Raw genomic sequence first — 12492 nt, 5'->3', positions numbered from 1 at the left:
AGCTCACTCAGCTAGTAGGTGACAGAGACAGCTATAATCTAACTCCAGAAACAATGTCTTTAGCTATCTGGCGGAGCAGCTACTGTGTGCTTAGAAATGAGTCTATGAAAAGGAATTACAGACCGTTTTTGCCCTCAGAGGCTTATGGTCTAACAGAAGACTACAAATGCTAAAGCCAGGATGGTAATCCCTACCACAAGTCACCAATGCTTTCCACTTGCCCATAGCAGACATCACTAACTGTTCCCAATCTTCCTTCCACTGAATCTTGACTTGGTCACATAGAAACCACTACCAATTGCTTAAAGTTGACATTAGACATGATATTTATTTTCCAGTCTTGGTCCCATGGAAATAAATCTAAAGTTGTTTATCCTTATTCCATCTAGATTTGGCCTATGATAAAGGCAAAAGAGGGTATTGATATTTTGTGCAACTAACAATATTAGGTATTCAAGATTCTTTGCGAACAGACACAAGCCTAGGAAACAAAAATATTACAACAGTCAAGTGGCCAAGCATATTGCTTTCATTTGCTCAGTTTGTCAGAGAAGATAAACTTTCTACCTTACCAAACCATGGCACGACACCCCCTAAATCTCTATATTTCATGTAAGTTAGTTGCTTGAATTTCATCCTTTCAGAAATTAAAAACAGCAGGTTAAAAAAAAACCCAAGTATGGGACTGAAACTAAGGTTGAAATAAGGATGTAATGCAACTGCATGTGATGTCAGAGGGGGTGGAAATCTACCTTAGTGAACCTGTTATAATCCCCCTTCCACCAGCTCACTGAAAATGAGTTAACGTGCACGTGGGGTGAGCTAAAATTAGCATACAAGAAAATCATTTTTCTGTTTATATAATTTGTATGCCTTTGTAATCAGCGAAATGACAGATCAGACAAGAGGCCTACCCACTGAGATGCAATCTTTAATCTGTGTCATATATTAATCATTCCCCTGTAATATAATAAAGCTGCTTCTGTCATGATGGCGTTGAATGTAAATAGTTCCAATTACTGGTAATTCTCAACTGTTTTGCACAAAGAACAGTGTGGTATGATCCAGGGGCTTTGTAAGGAAACAAAATAATAAAAGAAAGTAACTGAATTTTCTATCTCGGATGAAACTTTTCTGGAATCTTCCCAGGTTCTGTGTTGACTTTCTTGGATTTTTTTCTAAAAGCTGAAGCAACGTAGATGAAGACCTTTGGGAGGAAAACATTCTTCAGTTTATAAGGTTCAGGATGATTGTAATAGGCTGAAAGTGAGTAAGCTACTTGTGCTTCTAATTTCCCGCAGGCATTTTCCAAGTTTTTACCCATTAGAGTGTGAGGTCTTTGAATAAAAAGGTTCTGTTTAAGCCAAATATTGTTGTTGCTCTTGTGGCACATGAGAGAGAAATAAATGTATCTCCAGCAGAGAAAGGGAGCACAAGACAGGAAACTAATGTTACACCTGCCTAGCATTATGAGCTGCTTTCCTCAAAGGCTCCCCTCAAATTCCATCAGCATTTAAACCTTCCGGCACTCTCAGAAAAGAAATGGTCATTACCCTTTTAATGTTACTTGAAAGGATGTTCTCCAATGGGAGATGAGTTCTTGGACTCCAGAGAAAAGCTGTCATCCAGGTTGGAGGGCTCAGATAAGGGTGACAAAAACAGTCAAACTGCATTACTCTTTCACCAGTGGCAGACATCACGAATCAATCTCAATGCTTTGTCACACATAGTGTAGTGGCAGGCATTACAAATCAATTTCAATGTTTTTCCCCATGAGCCCACATTTAACCTTCTCATCTGAGTCCTCTGGCCAGCCATTAACAATGAATTGAAGTTGAAGTAGGAAGTGAAAGACATTTGCCATTTTTTCTCTTAGATTTAAACTGCTAACTAGAGGCAATGATATCCCTGTAGTTCTGTTTGAACCATTTCTTCACTGGGAAAGGTAGAACATGACCTTCTCAATTAGAAGGAAATCCAAAGGAAAGAAAATGTTAGATGGGATTCCCCAAATGGCCTGTCTCCTCAGTTTCCACCTGTTCCCCATCTTCTCTTGAAGAAATAATAAAACCAGTTATACAAATGGAAGGCAGGGACTCTGAAATGTGCTACTGATGTCTAGGAATTAAGATATTCCCTAAGATTGTTTAAGCTTTGCATATTTTTCCCTTATTTGTTATTTCTGCAACTCTGTCTCAGTCGTAGCAGTAAACATGGAACTAAGCTTTCCACAGTTTAAAACATCTACAGTTTGTTCCAACTTCTCATGAAAAACATTTACCTTATTCCAGGATTTAAGCAGTGAATCTTTGGGTGACATATAAATGGTATCATGGCAAAGGACTCGGATTCTATTCCACATACATTTTTCCTCAAAATAAGGAGCCAGAGGTAGACAAAAGCAAAAGAGGGAGGCAAACAGAAACCCAAATCAGTTATTATCTAAGTCACACTGAGTGTCTGTGATAAATACGAGCTTAGCCTTGAGGAAAAAGCACGTCCTGTTATATCATCTCGCAAATCCAAATCCAAGAATGCTCAATTATCCCCGCAGGGCACACATGATGAGAGATGACCCCATCTCACAGGACCCCCATGTCTACTTACCCTTTCGACTGCATAAATAAAGAGGGAGTAAGATACACGTTGGCTTTTGCTTTTTTCTCACTTAGTAACCACAAGTCCAAATGGCCATACAGTTGAGCTTAATTCTGAACAAATGGGTCAGTAAATCCTCTTTGCTTTGGGGAGAGAGGCTAGAGTACCTCCCCCTCTGCGATGATTTCATTTTGGAATCAACACCTGCTTCCCAGGCAATCACTGAACATCATTCAACCTCTGTGACCTCCGATCCCCTGCTAGTATATACCATGCGACTCAGAATTTCATCTTTATGTTGAAGTCTCTGACTGAGCCACATTCACACATTGTTCCCATCTAGACTGTCGACTCTCATGGTGGAGACAACTTCACTTATGTGTATCCCGCACTTGTTGTTGATGCCGTGTGTTTCACTTGGTAGGTTTTGGATATTAGCTGATAAGATTAACACTGCTTGCCACTGTTAATAAATATGTGATTTATCTAATTATGCCCTGATGAACCTAATTGTGCCAAAGTACTAATATTTCTTTAAATTTTGCTCTAAATTGATGGAGTTTTAAAAGGGAGCATCATGCTAACAATATCTTCATTTAAAATATCTAAGTGAAAATATTGACTTTGCTGCATGTACAGTAGAAACTAACACAACATTGTAAAACAACTATACCCCAATTTTTAAAAAAAGAAAATATTTTGTTTTTTAAATTTCAATCACTGAGAATTTAAAAATTATGCTAACCTAGAGGAGGTGTTTACCCAAGAGAAAAAAAAACACGTATCTATAGAAGACACCGGTTCACAAATGTTTACAGAAGCTGTATTCATAAAAGCTCAAACTGGAAACAATCCAAATGTACCTCAACAAGAGAACAGAGAAACACATTGTACTATACTCAAAGAATGCTATGCAGAAGACAAAATGAATTACTAATATATACAACATAGATAAATCTAAAACAAAAACCATGATGTTGAGAGGAGGTCAGACACAAAAGAACAGATACTGCATGATTCTATTTATGAGAACTTCTGAAGAGGCAAAACTAATTTCTAGTAACCTACAGCAGATTAGTGATTTCAATACAATCTGAAAAAACATACAATTCTAATTTTAAAAAAACAAAATAAAAACAAACCTCTAAATGCAATGAGATAGTACTGAAGAAGCAAAAATTAGGGTCATCAGATTTTTTTTTTAAATGGAGGTATAGTTGTACAATATTATATAAGGTTCAGGTATACAACATAATGATTCACACTTTTTAAAGATTATACTCCATTTATAGTTATTATAAAATACTGGCTTTATTCCCTGTGCTGTACCATATATCCTTGTAGTTTATTTATTTTATACATAGTAGTTTGTACCTCTTCATCTCCTACCCCTATGTTGCCCCTCCCCTCTTCGCTCTCCCCATGGAGTTTGTTCTCTGCATCTGTGAGTCTGCTTCTTTTTTGTTGTATTCACTAGTTTGTTTTATTTTTTAGATTCTACATAGAAGTGATATCATACAGTACTTTTCTTTCTCTGTCTGACTTATTTCACTTGGCATTAATGCCCTCCAAATCCATCCATGTTGCTGCAAATGGCATTATTTCATTCTTTATTATGGCTGAGAAGTATTCCATTGTGTATACATACCACGTCTCTTTATCCATTCAGTTGTTGATGGACACATGTTGCTTCCATACCTTGGCAATCGTAAATAATGTTGCTATGAACATTGGGGTGCATGCATCTTTTCAAATTAGTGGGGTTTTTTTTTCTGGATATATACAGAGTCACCAAATCTTGTCAAGGGTCATCAAGGAAGGCTTCCCAGAAGAAGCAACAGCTGTAAGGATGGCTGGGAGTTAGGAGAAAGAAAGTACAAGAAGTGGGAGTAGGGGGACCCAGAGAGAAAACGCAGCATCTACCAGGTTCAATGGCAAGATTGCTTGGCTCTGTTGAAGAACTGAGCAGTTATAACAGGGGTCTCAAAGTTGAGTGCGGGGAGTGGCAAGAAGTGGGGCTGGTGAGGAGTCTGGGACCAGACTCTGAGGGATTTTCAAGTCACAATAAGAACTTTAGACTTTATCCCAACACTGCTGGAGGGAGCAGCACACTCAGATTGTCCCTTTCGAAGATCGCCTTATTGCTAAGGGGGAAGTGGGTCAGACAAGGGCAGGGGTGGAGGAGGGCCAGTTATATACTAAAGCAGGCCTGAAATGCATGCTGGAAGCGTGCAATTTCTTCAAATACTGTCTTCAAATTGAATACAAATTTTGCAATTTGTCATACTATATATCCTTGTTTGTTTTAGAATTTTAAAAATATTCTCAATTATTGACTATGGTTAACCTCATTAAGTGACTAACAAACAAATAGGCACTTTCTCCTTGTTAACAAAACGGGAATTTTTTTTCAAGATGGCAGTGTGATAAGCCCCAAAGCCAGAATCGTAACTAGTCTAATTCTTATTTCTGATGTGTAATTGTCCCTAGAAGTAGGAATTAAATCTGGCCCAATTCTGGCAACGGAGAGTGAAGTGGAACCTTTAGGGAGAAGATCCTGGAAATCTTTTTTTTTCCCCATAAAAAGGAAATAGAAGCAGCTGGGACTGCCTATCTTGTACACAGCCTTGATCCCTGGAAGTACAGCAGCCATACTGCAACGCCAACGGGGCAAGAAAGAAAACAAAAGCTGATATGCAAAGGACAGCTGAAGGATGGCTGCTAAGTGTGAAATCTAGAAATAATATGAGTCCCTGAAAGCACCAATTGTCAAATGCTAGTACTTTTGTTATATAAGCAAATTATACTCCTATTTGTTTAAGTCACTGTTTTTGTTACTTGCACCCAAATGTATTCCTAATTGATATACTAACTCTCAAGCAGAACAAACGTTTTATTAAAATACATTCAACTTTATCCTGAGGTTCCACGTATCACCAGGCACACCAGGCCAGAACCCCAGGAACACATGCACCTGGGCTAGAGAAGCATAGCCTTGGGCGAACACCACCACTTTCAAATGATTTCACTCTTACAGTCGAATCCAAAATTCTTTTTCTTTGCTTAGTTTCAATAAAGGAGCAGTTTAGGCTCTAAAGACTAACGGGGACAAGAGAAAACCCTTTTATCCTGTGTCTGAGTTAACTTTGGCCCGCTCGTTGGGAAATGGCCATGACACTCTCTTACACACAAAGTGCTTTTAAATGAAAGAGGTAGTATATCAGCACAAAGGATATTTACCATTTTTAGAGTTTTCCATTTGTTTCCTTCGGGGCTAATGTACTTTCGTTTAAGAGCCCTTGAACTCCCTGATGCATCAGCTTTCACTTTTCAATATAAGAAAGGATGAAAAGATGGATTGTCCTCTCAACCTGACCTCACTCACAATGTTGACAACAGAACAGTGCACTTTCATTCAGTGGATGGACCAAAAGACATAAGGGAGGATGGGTCTTCTCCCGTACTTCTCCAATTTGAAACTTCTTCCACTGTCCAGCAGCCCCAAAGGTAATTGTCAGTTGGATGGCACAGGCACGACTTTTTGATAGCTATTTATGAGCAAATGATGCCTCTTCCCAGACTCTAGACAATTAATCTATTTCTCTAGTTTTGAAAGACAAAAGTATGACCATTAGGGGGAAAGGGACCATTGTGTGATAAATGCAGATATGCTGTGGCTTCATGTGATTTATTATATATGAATGTGAAAGGGAATATAAACACTATCCCATTAATTTCATTGCCATCTTAGTGGTTCTGTGGGCTTAGCTGCCTTGAAAATTATCTCCTCATTCTCTCAGGAGAGAGATTTGTACAACTACAAAATGGCTGGATGTGTTTAGCATAAGCAATGGAATCATCCTTATGAAGCAAGTTCTCTTAGCTTCCCCAGCCCCAAGTCCTATAACGAGTTTTGGGCAGTGAAAGATAGGTGTTTGGAGCCTTCTCTAATTCTATGTATTCCCAGTCTAATAACAGTGTCATTATTCCTTCCCACTAATGATACCTAGGTTATCACTTCATTCATTCATATTTAAGTCTATCTGTTCCTTGAAGGGGCTCAGTAATGTCTACACATGGAAACACTAATATCCTGGTTATGCTTTCGTATCAGGAAAGCTCTTTGTAATGCCTTCCTTACATTTCAAAGCCAAGATTTATAGACTGGACATTTAGAAGAAATCATTTGAAATTTATATCAATTTTACCAATTCCCAAAGATGTCTTCAAGCCAGAAATTCCCAATCACATCACAAGTTCTCACTCTATTTCAGCATCACTGGCAGAGAAGCATTTTGTACTAAGCAAAGAGGTGATAATATTACCTTAAATTTATTGGCTTCTTACCATGAACCCAGCAGTGTTCCAAGACTTCTTGGAACAAACATCATCTAATCTCAGCATCTGCACAACTTTGTGGTAGAGATAATTATTAGTGTCTCCCTTATATAGAAAATAATAACCAAAAATTTAAGTTGTCTAAGATCATCCATCTGTTAAATGGTGGAGCCTTGATCTGGACTCAGGTGTTTAGATTCAGAGGCTAGTCTTTTAACTGCAATACTAAATATTTTCAAGAAAAGCTATGTTTTGAAATCCACTGATTATTAGTCCTGTATTTTCTGTGGCTCTTCTGAAGAATGGATGGAATTAGTAGTGGAATAGATATTTTTGATCATCAGCCTAGCATCATTTTTCCTCCCCTCCTTCCTTTCAAAATAAATATTTTGTTCAGGTATCCACTCTACTCCCATGACTGTAACTCCATCTTCATCTCCAGAAGTGATCCTTGTCTAGTCTAAGCCAACTGTGGTACTCCTGTTCGCCTTGATGATGAATGGATTTTAAGCTTGAGCCAATCTGCTCTGGAAATTCTCCTGGTAATCGTCACTGGTCCAGGGGTGGGCTCAGTAAGTAAGGCACTCTAATAAGACTGAAGAGAAGAGCCCATCCTATAGTTAGGGAGATAGATTCTCTCTCTCCCACTAGAACAAAGCAGCACCTTGCCCATCTTATGACCATAAAGAGAGCCAAGCTGAGAACAACACGGACAAAGAGGAAGGAGGAGTCCAAGGACAGCATGGAAACGGCCAAATCCCTCATCACTGAAGCCTGATCACATACGTCTTTCTGGGAGACAACTTTCCTTTCTACTTAACTCAATTTGAGTCATCGTTTCTTCATAGCCAAATGCATCCTGATGACACAGAGAGCCACTCACCTGGTGTGATTGCAGGGGTAGTGAATGGTAGACTGCACTCGTGTATCTCACCCACCTTCTGCGACGGCACCTGAAGTTCCTCTAACTACAGTCACTCCTGTAATAATGTTGACTGTCAGCTTTGTCAGAGTAACACCTTATGTGAGGGAGATATTCAAGCGCATCAGGTTCACAGCCTAGTTCATGTTATCCTGGCTCCGCTTGCACCCCGCCTCCCTTATTCTCCAACCTCACTGCGCCCTTTCTCTCCCTCTCCCCTACACCCCTGCCATACTGCTCGCTCTCAGGTCTTCCAATTTATCATGTTCTCTTCTGCCTCAAGCCCTTTGCTGCTACCGTTCCCTCCCTACACACACACACACACACACACACACACACACACACACACTCACACACAGGCACACATAGACACAGGCACACACACATACACACATGCACACACACACATACACACAAACAGACACAACCTTGGTTGCTCTCAGGGAAATCTTGGTTTCTTCAGGGAAACCTTCTCTGGTCTCTCTCCTGCAGACTGGGTCTCCCTGTGAACCAATCCCTGGGCAACATTGTAGCAGAGACTGTGAGTTGTTTCTCTATGTCTGTTCTTGTCTTCTTAAAAGTAGAGCTCCAGATTTTTAGCAGAGCACACAGCTGACCAAAATCAAGAGGACACATCCTGCCTCCTTTTCGTCTAGGGGTGCCCACGGGTTCACGTGTTAGAGCAGATGCTGGCGGTGCCTGGTCCATGTCTCCTCAGCTGTCACTATTCCAGTCCATTTCAGCCTCACCTTACTGCAAGCACTGGATACTCGCTGCCTTGAGGGCAGGAGCCTGGGGCTGGCTGGAAATACTGGGGAGTTACAAAGCCAGGAGCAGCTTTCAGTCAATACAAGAGTGGTGTAGGAGTAGAAATATCTCAGCTTCCTCACCTGGTGGGTGGTATAACTCTGAAGTATGTTCTATATTATCTCCTAGAGTCCCCCGTGGGATTAGGCCTCGGTGGTCCACAGTGGTGACCCGTTCTAGAACATGTTTGCTTTTAGCTTCCTTCCCTTCTTACTTCTCCATGACCCTGACAACGCTTTCCGGGATCACCTCCCAAATAACCACACATACTTCCGTCTCGAGGCTTGTGTCTCGAGAAACCCAACCTAAGACACAGTAATCTCTCCCCCACGAAGGTTTCCCTGACCTTCCCAAGCGAAATGTGGCCAGCTGACTTTTCTGAACCCATTTACACTAATTTTGTATCTGCCTTGTGACATTTTTATTGTTCCGCATTTTATTGTCTCATCTCCTCAGTGAGAATTTAAATTCTTTGAGTTTCAAATTGAAAGCTCAAGTTCTGGTGTCAGACAAATTTCGAATTCCAGCTCTCACACTACATCTCTCTGGGTATGTTTCCTCATCAGTAAAATAAAAATAATAGTGACACTTAATTTTTAGTCTTTTGGAAAGGATTTAGTTAGGTAGTCCATGTGAAGCATTTAGCAAAATGCCTGATACAAGTTATGACTCAACAAATGTGGACCACTACCACATGATTAGTAGTATTATTAGCATCTGTACTAATATTGGCATCTCCCACCATCTATTCAATATATAGTAAATACTAACTTGATATTTGTCAATTAAATAATAAAATGGTGAAATACGGCAGCGCATTTTGTTTTCAAAATCGGCATTGAGACTTGATTTGACCAATGGATTTTTATAGCACACACCACAGAAGCACTGCTAAGCCGTTCAATCCTTAAGATTTCTAACGGATGTAAATATAGACTACAAGTGATCTTCCATCTGTTCCATGGGCGATATTCAGTTTGTCATTTTCCTGAGAAGTTCGAAGGCACAAAAAAATGGGTTAGGTATCTGTCTTCTCCTTTGATCTGCTCAGGATCTGTTTAAAGGGACAGCGGAGCTACACTTTGCATTTCCATATGGAGAGTGGATTTGGGAGCAAGGCAGAAGCATTATGCATCATTCTCCCATCCTCTGTATCATGCCAGAGTGAGCCTTAAAAACCAAACCTGACCAGGGAACTCCTCTGGTAAGATGTCCTCAATAGCTCCCATATCCTACTCTAAAATATGGCTTACAAGGTTGTCCATGCCAACCCCTCCAGCTATATGATCCCAACAGGCTAACTCTAGCCGAGCTAAACTTCTTGTGATTCCTCCGAAGGCTGCTTCCTACTTATATGCCATTGCCCATGCTGACTGCTCTGCCAGGAATACCCTTTTCTATCCCTATTTTTTTTCTGGGGGTGGGGGGTTGAGGAGGCAGCTGGTAAATATCTACTTATCTTCCAAGACTCAGCTTAACCTCCACCAAGAAGGCTTTCCTATCTCAAGACCTCCCAATCAAGTAAAACTGACCGTTTCTTTTTATGCCTTTCCCTCCAAAGCTCTATCTTAGGACTTATGATGGTGGATGATATATATGACTCATGTCCCATGATACCCAGATGGTCCATACCAGAAAGAAATAATTCTTAGTTCCAGGAAAACTCAAATATACTTGGTATCCAAATCAAAGGATTCCTCTACTGTTCCCATGGTAATCCTCTTCAGACCAGACAATGCCCAGTTTACATGGGCATCCCCAAGTCACTTCCACCCCTGTGCCCTTACCCAAGTTCACAGCTCCATCAAACCAGCCCCTCACCTTCTGTTTGAGAGAAGCAAGACCGCTACCTCAGTCATCCAAGGTTGGCAGTGGTTGAGCCTCACATTTACAGGACAAACTCTCTTTTGAATTACTGAGCAAGTTACTTAACATTTCTGTATCTCAGCTTCCTTAACTATAAGTAATGAAAGGTCCTACTCCATAGAATAGTTATGAGGCTGAATGAGGTAACAAATATCGAGCATTTAGAAGAGTACCTGATACATAAGTGCTCAATTAAGGTTAGTTCTTATTTGTTTTAATATTTTATTATTATTAAATATTAGCCATATTAGAAGTAGTAGAAAGACTGATCACCTCTCAAATGATAACTTCCCAGGGTTATTATGCTAAAAGACCCTCCACCTCCACCAAGGAGTAAGGATGGAGAAGGAAGGGTCTATGTCTTGCTTCCTTGTGTCTCTAGCATATTAAGTCCAGGGCAGGGGCTCAGTAAATGCTTGCTTTATTTTAGAGGAACACCTAGACCACAACTGTGTCCACCTAACATTGGCACTAGCTGACAAATTCCAGGATAAATAAAGGCTAAAGTCCTTGGTCATGTATTGATTAGAAGTTATGTGTCAGGCTCTTTCAGGCTACTGTTTTATTCCTACTGCCCATTTTCACAGAAGCATGGAGAATGTTTAAACAACATGTTAAGAACTTAGCTATTTAATAAGAAAGAGATTTGGTATTTGATTATGAGTCTGTAAAATCTCAACTTAACTCTTCCATGACCATCTTCACTTTTGATGTTGGTACCTGGAAGACTACCTGGTACAAAGGTACAAAGTAGGTGCTCAAAATAGCTATTTGTTGAATGGATCCACAGCAGACACTATGCACTCTAAAAGAATTGCAAAAAAAAAAAAAGAAGTCAGGAAAGCAGGAGAACTGGGGCTTCCAAAAATGGGTTATTTACAAAGTGATTACACACACCTCAAACCTAGAGAGAAAGGTTAGGAACCAGCTGGGGACTATAGCTCCAGAGTAAATACACATATTTCCCACCATGAGCCAGATGCCATGGACAATTTCTGACTCTTAATTCTTTTCTATGACATGTTAATTTATCTCTGTATATTTACTTTTTCTTTCTTGAAGAAAAACTTTAAATGCACACATAGGACTCTATGAGAAAAAAACAGAGATAACAAAATTCATCTTCCTCTACAGTTGCAAAAATACTGAAATAACTGTAAAACACTCCCTCCATAAAGTACCTTTATGAGCAAATGCAAGGTAACATTTATTATAGAACAAGGAATTTTAAGAGAAGCGGAGAAGTGTTTAAATCAAATCCAGCACTCTTGCCTCTGGTTCATCCCCTAACAGACAACGTGATATATGATGGATGAGGAGGCAAAGCAGTACAGAGGCTCGTTCAGAAGCCACTGGGAGGCTCTGCAGTCATTTCAGGGACCACTACGTTGATAAAAAAGGAAAAGGATACTCAGAGTGTGAAACAACCAGAACCAGGTAAAGACACGTGGATTTCTTCTCATTTGGCTGGAGGAATTTAGCTTTATTACCTGAACCAGACACATAACTCTACACCAGATTTTGCCTCTACTTTTTCATTCTCTTTTTTCAACTTTCTGTGGTCCGCGGGTAGGAAGGGGAGTGAGGGCTAAGCAGTAGGAAGATGAGGGTGGTGAAAGTAGACTTGGTTCTGAAAACAGTGGTGAATCCTTAAAAGTGTGTTAGCAGAAGGGCAGACAAAAGCAAAGTTGTGCCTTGGGAATATTCCTGAAGCAGCAGTGGACACAGAAGATTGAAGGAGATACTGAAAGAGATGGATTTGACAGACATCAAGAAAGAGAAATCGGCAGGAGTTGGTGACTGGTTTGGGTTGGAGAAGGAGGAATTATGGGTTTGTGCGCTTCAATGAATGGCAGCAATAACGGTGGTATAGAATTTATTTACAAAACTCATATCTCAGGGTTTATTGTATGTCACTTTGGTTATTTAAGAAGCTAATGGCACAGCAAGAAGTCAACCTG

Source organism: Balaenoptera borealis (assembly GCF_965194805.1).
Source record: "Balaenoptera borealis genome assembly, chromosome: 12".
Taxonomy (NCBI): domain Eukaryota; kingdom Metazoa; phylum Chordata; class Mammalia; order Artiodactyla; family Balaenopteridae; genus Balaenoptera; species Balaenoptera borealis.
This window is presented reverse-complemented; position numbering follows the sequence as displayed.